Source organism: Eschrichtius robustus, chromosome 10 (genome assembly GCF_028021215.1).
Source record: "Eschrichtius robustus isolate mEscRob2 chromosome 10, mEscRob2.pri, whole genome shotgun sequence".
NCBI lineage: Eukaryota > Metazoa > Chordata > Mammalia > Artiodactyla > Eschrichtiidae > Eschrichtius > Eschrichtius robustus.
Genome location: NC_090833.1, coordinates 84,679,188 through 84,693,152, shown reverse-complemented (window position 1 = coordinate 84,693,152; position 13,965 = coordinate 84,679,188). Strand labels below are relative to the sequence as shown.

At 35.8% G+C, this 13,965-nt stretch overlaps 1 protein-coding gene across 3 annotated transcripts in view; it reads right to left on the bottom strand.

Moving 5' to 3' along the window:
- The window catches only part of NAA35 (N-alpha-acetyltransferase 35, NatC auxiliary subunit), a 94,084-nt gene that overhangs the window by 58,744 nt on the left and 21,375 nt on the right, over window positions 1-13,965 (bottom strand). The window lies entirely within an intron of this gene.

The following is a 13,965-nucleotide window of genomic DNA, read 5'->3' as shown; positions in this document are numbered from 1 at the left end:
ACCTGCTTGAGTCTGAAAGTCAGAGGAGGAAGTCAGGATTAGAGATATCAATTTGGACTTCATCAGCTTATAGTTGGTATTAAAAGCCACAGAACTAGAGGAAATCAACCCAGGGAGAGCCCAAGAGAACTGGAGATCTACAGGAGCAAGCACAGGAAATGGACTAACCAGTGAGAAAGAAAGAAATCCAACAGATTGTCATAATAGGAAGAAGAAAGTATTTCAAAAAGTGGTCAGTTGAGTCTAATGAAGCCAACAGGCTGAAGAGGGAGGAGTGAGAACATTGGATTTAGCAAGACGGGTATCATTAAGGACCTTGCTAAGACCAGTTTCTGTGTAGTGGTAGAAGAATGTCCAATTGGTGTGGGTGAGAAGAGAACGAAAGAGAAAGTAAAATAAATCAATATTAACAGCTCATTCAAGGAGTTTTTGGTACATACAGGGTAGCAGAGAAATGAGACTGTAGATATAAGGAGCCATGGGATCAAGGGAACTGCGGTGTTTTGGTTTTAAATTGAGTCATATAAAAACATGTTTATATGCCAGTAAGAATAATCTAGCAGTGAAGGATACAGCAGCAACACAATACAAAGGGTTACTAACTGCAGTAGGCTGGAGGGGATAGAATCTAGAACACAGTGGAGGGGCTGAGAGCTTACAATGTCACAGGGACACTTTCATTTTAACAACAACAGAGTGTGTGGATACCGTAACAGGTTAGCATTTGTGATAATGAGAAGATGGGATACTTCTAATTACATCTGACTGTATCTAATGTCCCATTAAGGGAGAAAGCAAGCTGACAGTGAGGGTTGGCACTGGAGGTCTGAGAAGTAACAGGTGTGAAAAAGTCACCTTAGACACTGGAAAAGCAAGTTTGCTACGGAAGTGTTGTAGGATAGGATTGTCTCTAGTGTTGAGTGCCCATCTGAGACTTGCAGTCCTAAAATTAAAGTGAGAACAGACACACAGATGTGAATTTTCCCTAGCTGCCTTCTGTTGTTTGGGTGCAAGCAGCAAGTAGGCAGGTGGTTGGGGTTTTGCCAGAGAAGTGACACATTATGAGATTAGAGGGGCAAGGGTGTTTGAAAAGCGATTTTAGCACTAACTGGGCCATGGAAATGAGAACATGAGGAAAGTAACAGAGAAAACTAAAGCGACAGCATCTATGAATTGGAGGTCTCTGTGGCACTAAAGGACAGAAGGAATAGGGGAATTCAAGTAAGTGGTACGGATCAAAGGATAGTATGCTTGATATCAAGATTTTAGAGGTGAGTAATTAGTAGGGAAAAAATTTTGTCCATTTCTGAGCAATGGACAAATCATTTTCTGAGCACCCTATGATGGCTGGTATGGGCTAAATACCAGGGATACAATGGTAAAATACTATCACTGCAGTTATAGAGCTTATTATCCAGGGACAGAAGTAAGATGTCTTGACAGATAAAGCCCATGTTCTTCGCTTGTACTCTACAATATCTTTACAATACTACCAAGATATAACTGCAGAAAATTATAAGGGATATTTAGCATTCTATAAAACGCAGCATTTAAAACAATGCAGCCTTGCAAAGAAATTTAGAATAGTAAATATTTACAATCATAACTGTAACAGAACACCCAATATCAGAATTGAATGTGATTTCACCAAAGCAGTAATCTTGATTGTACTAATATTCTAATAAAGTAAAACTGTTTCAACCCCTTCTAAAACTTAATAGTCACAATGTATCAGTTGTGATTTATTACTGCTTTAAACATTCATTTCACAGATAAAATACTTTGCATAAATATTTCAGGGGCTCCTAAGATAATCTGATTCATTCAACTAAAATTTGAGTACCTACCACAGACCAGATACTGGGTAACCTAGTAAGGGTACAAGTAAGGGTAAAACATGTGCACAGATAATTCAGATTAGGACTTGAAACAACTTAAATGTCCATTAGTAAGTGGCTTGTAATTTACTGTACATACAGTGGAATACTACTGCTGCTCCTACAACTACTAAGAGCAGCTAATGTTATTAAGTGCTTATCATGTGCCAGGCACTGTTCTAAACATTTTACTTGTATTAACTTTGTTAATCCTCACAATAATGCTCTAAGGTGGGTACTTTTATAAACTACATTTTATAAATGAGGAAACTGAGGCATAGAAAGGTTAAATTCCGAAAAACCACAGAGCTAGTACGCGACAGAGTAAGAACACAAACTTATGTGGTCTCACTCCCCAGAGGCTTTTCTAACTTTTATTTTGAAAAAAATTCAGATTACAAAAATAGTAAAGAGAAGTCCCATATTCCCTTCACCCATACTCCCCAAATGATAACATTAAACCACATTTTACATTATAATTCTCTATTTTTTTTCCCTGAAACCTTTGAGACTAGGTTGCAGACTATGATACCCCTTTATCTATAAATGCCGGTGTGATTTTATAAAAACAAAAATCATTCTCTTACAAAACCACAGTACAATTATCAAATCAGGAAACTGATGTCTCTTTAATCTGGAACATTTCTTTTGTCCTTGCCTTTCATGCCCTGACATTTTAGAACAGTACAAGCCAAAGTTATTTTGTGTATGTCCCTCAATATGGGTTTGTCTTATGTTTTTCCAAAATTCAAATCAATTTAATATTTGATAGGATATTTGACCGGAATACCACAGAAGTGATGTTGTGTCCTTCTTAGATCACTGAATCTGGAGACACATATGGTGTTGACTTATCCCATTACTGGTGGTTAATTCTGGCCACTTGGCTAAGATACTAAGTGTCTACACTGTAAACTTATCATCTTCCCTTTTGTAATTAACAAATGTCTTGTGGGATGATACACTGAGGCTAGGTACAAGTCCTGTGTCTCATTATACTTTTGTCTACTAGTTTCAGCATCCTTTGATGACTCATGCCAGAAATAGTTCTTCAAAATCTGTATTCTCAACACGATGCAATGCAAATAAAAACAATGAGGTAGATCTACCTACATATGCTGGTATGTGCAGAAATCTATTCTCTATACTCTGTGGGAAAATGCAAGTTGCAAACAGTCTACATAATTCCATCATGTTAAGTAAAATACACATGGGTACATATCATAAAAAATACTTGGAAAGATATACATCAAATGGATAATAGTGTTTACTCTTTGCCAGACAAGCCAAGAACTTCTATAGTTTCATTTATTTACTGTTGTATTAGAAATATGCTTGGCTGCAAGTAAGAGAAAAATCCAACTACACTGACTTAAGTGATACAGATTTACAGCATGCCAAATAACATGAACATTAGAATATTAGAAAGTAATCTTTCTTTCAGCTCCACTATCCTAAGCTTTCAGATTTTTACATCTGTCACTTCATGTTCACAAAATGAAGCAGTACCTCCAAACATCACATCCATATTCAAGCTGGTATACTACTAAGGGTAAGAGGGGATGCTGTAATAATTATACCAGGACAAAAGGTGCCAGGCAGGACTGTTCCATGCAAACCAGCATGTACAGACACTAGCTATGACAGAAGAACATGCTAAAGAACAACAGAGAACAAAACTGAAGTCTGGGGAAGTCAGGAGATTGGGATCCAAGTTTAAAGGTAAGTAAGACTCTGCCCTAAAAGGGTAAGGAGAAGAGAAAAGGCCTAAGAGTCAGAAGGAACATCCTGTGCACAAGCATGGGATAATGAAAGAGAGTAACATATAGGACCAGCTGAAGAATAAAATGCCAGGGGAGAAGAAAAAGGTTTACAGGCATACCTTATTTTACTGTATTTTACTTTATTTCACTTTGCAGATACTGCGTTTTTTTTTAAAACAAATTGAAGTTTTGTGGCAACCCTGCATTGTCAGATGATGGTTAGCATTTTTTAGCAATAAAGTATTTTTTAATTAAGGTATGTACACTGTTTTTTTAGACATAATGCTGTTTCACTTAATAGAGTACACTATAGTAAATATAACTTTAACATGCACTGGGAAAACAAAAAATTCGTGTGACTCGTTTTACCGCAATATTTGCTTTATTGTGGTGGCCTGGATCCATACCTGCAATATCTCCGAGGTGCGCCCGTAATAAACACCACAATGAAGTATCACCCCACACCCATAAGAATGGTGATCATCAAAAAGACAAGGGATAACAAATGCTGGCTAGGATGTGGAGAAAAGGGAACCCTTGTGCACTGTTAGTGGGACTGTAAACTGGTTCAATCACTGTGGAGAACAGTATGTAGGTTACCCAAAAAATTAAAATTAGAACTACCACTCAATCCAGCAATCCCATTAATGGGTATATGTATCTCCAAAGGAAATGAAAACAGTAACCAAAGAGACACGCACTCTAATGTTTATTGCAGCATTATTCACAATAGCCAAGGTATGGAAACAACCTAAGTGTCCATCAATGAATGAATGGATAAAGAAGATGTATATTTATACAATGAATAATATGCAACCATAAGAAAAAAAGGAAATTCTGCCATTTGCAGCAACCTTAATGGACCCTGAGGACATTATGCTAAGTCAGACAGAGAAAGACAAATACTGTATGATCTCTCTCATACATGGAATCTAAAAAAACCAAAATCGTAAAAGCAGAGAGTAAAATGGTGTTTACCAGGGGCTAGGGGTGGGGGAGTTGGGGAGATGTTGTTTAAGGGTACAGACTTGCAACTAGTAGATTAGTAAGTCCTAGAAACCTAATATACAGTACAGTGATTACAGACAACAAAACTATTATAAACATTAAACTTGCTAAGAGACTCCATTTTAATTGTTCCCAACACTAGAAGAAATGACAATTATGTAACACAATAGAGGTGTTAGCTAATGCTACTATGGCAATCATTTTGCAATATAAATGCAGCAAATCAATATGCTATACTACTTAAACTTATACAATGTCGTATGCCATATAACTCAATAAAAAAATTAAGAAGTAATAAAAAGTGAGTAATAAAGTTGGGGCCAGATGATAAAAACAGATACTCTAAGGGTTTTGAATTTTATCATGTAGGCAGTAGAAACAATGGACTTTTGGTTAAATGTGGTAGTTCCACTACACCTCTTGAAATCATACTATACATCAGTAAAGGAATGAAAAGTTTGAATTCCAAAGGACAAAGAAGACAAAGAGAATGGAAGACAACATTCAAGACACATAAGGCAATTTTTGGAAGATGCCAAGTAATTGGACAACAAGAGAAGCCACCGCAATGAGAAGCCTGCACACAGCAACGAAAAGTAGGCCCCGCTTGCCGCAACTAGAGAAAGCCCGCGCGCAGCAACAAAGACCCAACGCAGCCAAATATAATATAAATAAATTAAAAAAAAAAAAAAAAAAAGATGTGGGGCTAGAGGAATAAGAAGCTGGATGTCTAAGAAAGAAGCTCTTAGACTCCCATCCTCACTCTGCACAGCAAAGTGATATGCCTATCATTTTATTCCCAGCACTTGCCACAATGTCCAGCATATGTTAATGAAATCAATAAATAGATAGTACAGATTAAGGATAGGCAAATTTTTTCTTAAAGGGCCAGATTATATATATTTTATGCTTTGCAGACCAAGTGGCAAAACAGAGAATACTGAGTAGGCACTTATATAACTATATAAATGTAATCATTTAAAAGGAAAAAAAATATTCTTAGATCAAGGACCATAAAAGACACAGGCAGCAGGGCTGGTCTGCAGGCTGTAGTTTGCCAAGGACTTCCTGAGGGTTTAGATGCAGGGTACAGGAGAAAGAGAAGAGTTAAGGATGATGCCCAGGTTTTTGGTCTGCGCAACTAGAAGAATGGAGTTCCATTTGCTGAGATTGAGAAGACTACAGAAGAAAGAAGTTGGAAGCAAGGGGAAAACCAGCAGCTTCATTTTGGAAATGTTATGTGTGACATCCTAGTGAGAATGTAGAATAGGCAGCAGCGTATATGAATATGACATTTAGGGAACAAGCCTAGGTTAAGAATATAAATTTGGCCTCATTAGCAGAGACAGAATTTAAAAATACGAAACTGCATGAGATCATCAAGAGTATAGATAAAGAAGTGTAAAGAGTGAGCCTGAGTCACACCAATGTTTAAAGCTGTGTGCCACATAACCACCGAGCACTTGAAATGAGACTAGTTCAAACTGGGATGTGCTGTAAGTGTAAAATACATACCAGATTGAGAATATTCAGTAGAAAAAAAAGAATTCAAAATATTTCATTAATATTTTTTCCCCAAAATATCTGGACCAATTTATTCTCTCTCCAACAGTGAAAAGAAGTATCCATTTTAGGGACTTCCCTGGTGGTCCAGTGGCTAAGACTCCACGCTCCCAATGCAGGGGGCCCGGGTTTGATCCCTGGTCAGGGAAGTAGATCCTGCATGCCACAACTAAAAGATCCTGCGTGCCAAAACTAAGACCCGGCACGGCCAAATAAATAAATAAAGATAAAAAAAAAAAGAACTGTCCATTTTATTGCTCTGTTGCAAGCTTCAGGTTGTCTCACATTTATACCCATTTACTTCACAGGCCAAAAAAATGGTATCTAGTTTTAACATGCATTTTTGGATCATCAGTGAGTTGTTTAAAAAAATTCTTTTCCCATAATTTTGTAAGCCATATGCATTTCCTGTTTTGTAAATTGTCTCTTCCCCCACTTCTAAGGTCCAGTGGCAGGCAGAGAATACCCTACAATTAGTGTCTTGCCCAGCTTTCCACAGAAGTGGGTAGTAATACTAAATAAAAAACAGATGTGATAGTACTATGGATTGGTATCCTCCACACAGGATACCCTATGCAGCTAGGGTCATTAATATTTTTAAACTGATTATATATTGAAGTATTATTTTAGATATATTGGGCTAAATAAATGTTATTAAAATTAATTTTACCCATGGTTACTAGAACATTTTAAATTATGTATGTGGCTTGCATTATATTCCTATTGAATACTGCTGGTTTAGAGAATCAGACGACAAACAAGAACAACCATTGAGATGGGAAACCAGGGATAAAGGACATATTAAATGCCAAGAAAATAATCTGTTTCAAAGATGGAGTGATCAACTATGTCAAAATCTTCTGATAGGTCAAGTTTAAGACCAAACATTAACCACTGCGTTTAGCAACACTGAGGTCTTTGATGACCATAATGTCACAATTTTGGTGGAACACGTGTTCAAAGCCTGATTGCAGTGGATTCAACAGAGAAAAGAGGAGAGAACCAGAGACGGTGGGTATGAACACCTCTTAAGGATACTGGCTGAAAAGAAGAACTGAGATATGGGCAGAAGCTGAAGGACAAGACTATGCCATGAAATGGTATTTTTGAGATTGAGTAACATGAATAAAGCATGTTTGTATGCTGATAGGAATGATCCAGTAGAGCAGCAAATTCATTACTCAAGGGATAAAGGTGAGAATTGGTAGACCAATGTCTTTGAATATAAGACTGAGTATGGAATCTAAGGCACAAGCAGAAGGGATCACTCTTAGAAGCAGAGAAAGTTTATCTACATAACAGAAGGGCAGCAGAAAAGAGGTCACATATGCAAGTAGGTGGGAAGACTGCTTCTGTTTATTCAGTGCAATAGAAAGGTAGGTCATTTGCTTCAAGTGAGGATGGTCAAAGTGTTAGAAGTTTGAGGGGAGTGGAGTGAATGAACTAGGTAAATGTAATGATTGTTAGGGAGCACGGAGGGCCTACGTGCAGTTACTGGTGATGAAATGGTAGTAGGACCAATCAGTGGAAATGAATTTTTTTTCCAGTCACACTGAGATGTGCAGGTTTAAGGGCAGAGTAGGCCAAGGGTTAGATTCAACTAGAATTGAGGTATAACAAGGCAAGAGAGGAAGGGAGCTGAAAGTATATGCAATGGAATGACTGTAATAAAGGATGATGATACTTAAATTTGGAAAAGAGGGTCAAGAGGTTAATAACAATGAAACGATGATATAAATAAACTGAAGTCCAAGTAGGAGTGAAGAACTCTAGGAATCAGAACACAAGTAATTTAGAAACAGAGGTGGTGGTCTAAGAACGGGATGCTTTAAACTTCAAAGATCATTAAGGGGTTACAAAGACTAATCTAAGGTATGGTCATTAAAAAGAGAAATTCTAAATGCTTCTAAAGAGAAAACATGAGTCGCATATAAAGAATCAGGATGGTAACACTGGGATTACAAATCAGTGGAACAATGCCTTCAAAATGCTGAGGAAGTTATTTTCCAGCCTAGAAATCCATTACAGCCAAACTATCAATCAGGTGTGAGGGCAGGGAAGACATTTTCAGACATGCAAGGTCTCAAAGAAAAATTCCCTCCCTGTCTCCCCGAAGAAACTGGAGACACTGCACAAAGTAATAAACTAAGAACAATAAAGGCACGAGATCCAGGTAACTAGGGATCTAACAAAAAGAGAGGGAAATGGAATTCCCAGGAGAATGGTGCAGAGAAACCTGGGATGACAGCTGTGCAGTGGGCCTAGAAAACAACTGACCCAGCCTGAAGCTAGAGAACAAAGAAGTTCAAGAAGAGCATTTCAAAACAAAAATTATAAATTACCTGATATATATATATATATATAGATGTTTATATACATGATGAAATATACGGATTACCTGATGTGTTTAATAATAATGGGAAAAGAAGAATTAAGGAAAAGTACACATAAAACTAAGCAAACCAAAAAGAAGAGGTAGTTATTACCTTCAAGAAAAAAAAAATTTGTATGAGGAAAAAAAAGCATACACTACTCTGGCTCATCTGTCATTAATATATATACAATCACAATAATGTCAGAATTGAATGATTTAACCACAAAGTGAATTACTATTTGGAGTGAGGAGGTAATGTATGAATGCTAAACATATGCTAAAAATGTGCTGCTATACTATAGCTAAAAACTGATAAACCCTTAAACCCAGAAACTAGAATATAAGCCTATTATACAGAAACATAGAAGTAGATAGTAGAAAAAGCTAAAAGAATTGAATATTATTATGAATGGATAAAGAAAGAGCAGAGCACTATAATTTTTTCATTATAAGTCTTGTGGGCTATTCGATTTTGTATACTATGTACAAGTATCATTACTTTTATTAAAATACACACCCTAGTGAAAACTTTCAAAGAGCAAAACTGAACATGACCAGATTACCTTTAAGAAACTGATGGTCAAGTGGAGAATGGACTAGAGGGAAAAGACTAGGCCAGAAAGTAGAGTTCAGAAACTCTCACAGGAGCCTAACCTAAAGCGGACAGAGGCATGAACTAAAGCAGGAACAATGAGAGGGAAGAAAAAACAGTGCCCAGATTCAAGACACTTGCAAGGTAAAAGGATCTGGATGTCGGAGGTTAAAAAAAGTAATCAAAGATAACACTAAAGACACCATTTTACAAGATACAGAATCCAAGAGGAAAAGCCATCTGATGGGGGAACTGTGGTTCCCATTTGCACGTGAGCAAGATATTGAGAAAGAAACATCTTTAGGCAACTGAAAACGTCTCCAGTTCAGGAGTAAAAACAAAGCAGAGACAAAATACATAATCATTTAGGAACTTCTGAAGCATCCATTTCAAACAAGCAAATTATTTAAGTCGTTCTTATTTATTCATTACCAGGCCTCTTAAGGATTTTACTAGAAGATCAATTTTTTTTTTAATTATTAAAACTGAGACAAATTTATCTGGAAAATCTGAAAAGTTTAGCAAAACAGGAAAAATATCATCTTTCCAGCCTAGGAGCTAACTTTTGTTTATGTTTCTTTTCAGTTTTCTTTATTTTTACATAATTGATTACATTGTGTGCTGCCTTCTTAACCTTTTAAAGTATGCCTTTTTCCATTATATTAAATACTTTGTGATCACTATATATTCATTACACGTAATCAATTATGTGTAATAAATTAACCATAATTTATTTCAACCATAACCCTAATGGTGGCATTTTGATTGATACCAGTTTTCACTATTAAAAACACTGATTAATGTATTTGGGCATAAAGCATCCACATTTCTAATAATTTCTTTAAGGCTGAGTTCTAGAGGTGAACTAACTAGTTTAAATGGTGTCAATATGTTTAAGACTCTTGATATATACACTGCTAAACTGTTTTCCAAAACAGCTATGCTAATGCATACCCCCCACTAGTAAAAAAAAAAAAAAAAAAAAAAAAAGTGCCAACATATTGCATCCTTACCAACATTGAATATTCTCATTTTAAAAACTTTGTAGATGAAAAGTGAACTAATTATTATTTTGTTTTTCTTGGATTACACTGAGCCTAAATTTTTAAAATATTATGGCCATTTGATAACCTTCCTCTATGAATGAGGTATTTATTTTACTGCGCATTTATTCATTCGGGTTTTAGTGTCATGCTTTATTTGAATGGGATCTTAATACACAAAAATTGATTATTTTGTTGTCTATATTTTTCCTAAGAATTTTTTCTATCAGTTTTCTTCCTATTAGTCCTTTCCTTTAGGATTTCTCCCATCTCTTAGTAAGTCCTTCATCCAGAGACTATATAGAAATTTGATTACGTCTATCATAAAAAAATTTTTTTAGTTTATTTAAAAAGAAAGTAATACAGACGTATAATAAAAATTCCAGTAGTACAAACAAGTATATACCCTGACCCTCAAATACCCTAGTTATCTTCTTGTGTATGAAGATTTAAGTACCTATCTCTTTAGAAAAAAGAAAACAAAAACAGTAGCAAGCTACACATGCTTTTCTACACCTAACTTATTTTATATTAATTTGGAAATCTAATCTCATCTGTATAAGTAAGCCCACCTCCTCCTTTGTAAAGGTTACACAACACTTACTTGGCTGTATGAGTGTAGTGTCATTTAATGAGTCTCCTATTGATGGACATTAGTTTCCAGACTTTAGTTACTGCAAACAACACTACAATTAATGTCCTTGTATGTAGACCTTTGGGGATAAGCACAAATATATTTATAGGCTAAATTCCTAAAAGTGAAACTGCTGAAACAAGACATGCATTTTAAGTCATAGATATTACCAAACTGCTCTTTTAAAAAGTTGTATGAATTTACACTCCCATCAAAAAATGTATGAATCTTGCTTATAATGGAATCCTGTCCTAACTAATAAATGTGGAGGGAGTGCTAGAGTTCAAAATCATCATTTTGCAGCCAACACAGTCAAGATTAGTCCAAGCAAGTACCATGAATGGATACTAAATATATAGGGAGAGACTTTAATGAGCAGGATATTTATATGATCTTAAAGTGTTTCCCTAGAGAGTGCTTATTATGTATGCAAGGTTAGATATAGTAACCATATGGGAATGTAAACTGGTGCAGCCACTATGGAAAACAGTATGGAAGTTCCTCAAAAAACTAGAGTTGCCATATGATCCTGCAATTCCACTCCTGGGCATATATCTAGACAAAACTATAATTTGAAAATATACACGCACCCCAATGTTCATTGCAGCACTATTTACAACAGCCAAGATATGGAAACAACCTAAATGTCCATTGACAGGTGAATGCATAAAGAAGATATGGTATATATACAGTTGAATACTACTCAGCCATAAAAATGAAATAATGTCATTTGCAACAACATGGATGGACCTAGAGATTATCATACTAAGTGAAGTAAGTCAGAAAAAGAAAGACAAATACCATATGGTATCACTTATATGTGGAATCTAAAATATGACACAAATGAACTTATCTATGAAAGAGAAACAGACTCACAGACAGAGAACAGACTTGTGGTTGCCAAGGGGAAGAGGGGGTGGGTGAGGGATGGATTGGGAGTGTGGGATTAGCAGATGCAAACTATTATAAATAGGATGGATAAACAACAAAGTCTTACTGTATAGCACAAGAACTACATTCAATATCCTGTGATAAACCATAATGGAAAGAAATATGAAAAAGAATATGTATATATGTATAACTGAATGTGTATATATGTATAACTGAATCACTATGATATACAGTAGAAATTAACACAACAATGTAAATCAACTATACTTCAGTCAAATAAATTTTTTTTAAAAAGTAACCATATAGCAATCAGAAAACACCTTGATGGGGTGATAAAATCACATCACCATTGAGGGGCAGATGGACACTGTATGCCTCAGATGTGATATCATAAGAAGGACACAACATCACTCACATCATATGCCAGCCAGGACTGCATAATATAAATCTAATCATGAAGAAAGAGCAGACAAACCCCAAGTGAGGAACATTCTATTAAAAAAGGGAAAGCAGGAGAGGGCTGCATTTTCCAAAAATATTACTGTCATTAGAGACAAAAGGATAAGGAACTGTTATAGATTAAAGGACACTAAAGAGATATGCAGCTAAATGAAGGACATGATCCTAGACTGGATCCCATACCGTAGGGAAAGATAAGAAGGACATTACTGAGTCAACTGATAGAAATGGAACATGGGTAATGGATTGGTATTATAGATTTACTGAGGTTGATAATTGTGCTGTAGTTGTGTATGAGAGTGCCCTTTTCCTTACAAGGTGCATACTGATGTGTCTCAGGGAAGATCATAATGTACACAACTTACTCTGCAATGATTCAGAGAAAAAAAATACATATATACATACATGCATGAGAGAAAAACTGAAAAAACAAATGAGATAATAGGTTAATAGCAGCTGAATCTGGGTGTTCTTTGTGCTGTTACTGTAACTGCTGTTATTTGGAAAATATTTCCAAATAAACTTTCTTTTCAAAGATTAAAAAGAGGGAAACAATGACTATTCATATCCTACACACACACACACACACACACACACACACACACACACAGAGCATGTGAGTGCCTGTTACAGGTAGAACATGGTATCTCACAGTTTTAATTTGCATTTCTAAAGTGAGGTTAAGAATCTTATGTTTAATGGTCATTTTATTTCCGTAAACTGTCTTCCGATTTTTAAATAACTTTTTACACTTGAAATATTTTTTCTATCTACAATTTACTCTGATGTTGTTATAAACTGAATGTTTGTGTCCCCCCCTCACTCCCAAACTCATATGTGAAATTCTAATGCCCAGTGCGATAGTATTTGGAGGTGGGGCCTTTGGGAGGAACCCACAGAGTTGTTTAACAAAAAGTCGCAAGGCTTAAAAAAATAAAAAATAAAAAAGAGGGGGAACCTATAGATCGAGACTTAAGACATATCAATCAACTGCAGTAAACAGCCTGAATGTGTCCTGTCAAATTTTATATGTTGAAACCTAACCTTCAATGTGATGGTACTGGGAGATGGAGCCTTTAGGAGGTGATCAGGTCATGAGGCTGGGGCCCTCATACATGGGATTAGTGTCCTTATAAAAGAGACTCCAGAGAGCTCCCCACCCCTCCTTCTGCCATGTGAGGCCACAGTGCAAAGATGAACCAGGAAGCAGGCCCTCACCAGGCACCAAATCTGCTGTTGCCTTGATCTTACACTTCTTAGCTTCCAGAACTATAGGAAATAAATTATTGTTTATAAGCTACCCAGTCTATGGTATGCTGTTATGGCAGCCCAAATGGACTAAGGAAGATGTAAAATGCTGATGAAGTAATTTTCAAGGGTACTAACTAATTGTTCCAGTACTATTTGGTAAAAAAATCCTTTCTCTTTCCCACTGATTTTTTATGTCTTTTTGGGTGTACTTTAAGAATGTACTTAAAATAATTTGTATGACTCTTCTCACTTTTTAACTCAAACTAATCTTATAAAAAATTCCATCCAAATGGATAAGACTTTCCATAATGACATCCATATCAATTCAAATATGTAGCTAAAAAACCAGTGAGTGTATAAGAAGTACACAGTATTTCATAAACAACTCATAAGCCACACATTCAAATGTGAAAATCACATTAGGCATATATTTCATTATTCTCATATACATAATATAAATTTAGAAAAGCTTTGCACTGAACCATTGCTGGAGCCTAAGATATTTATTCT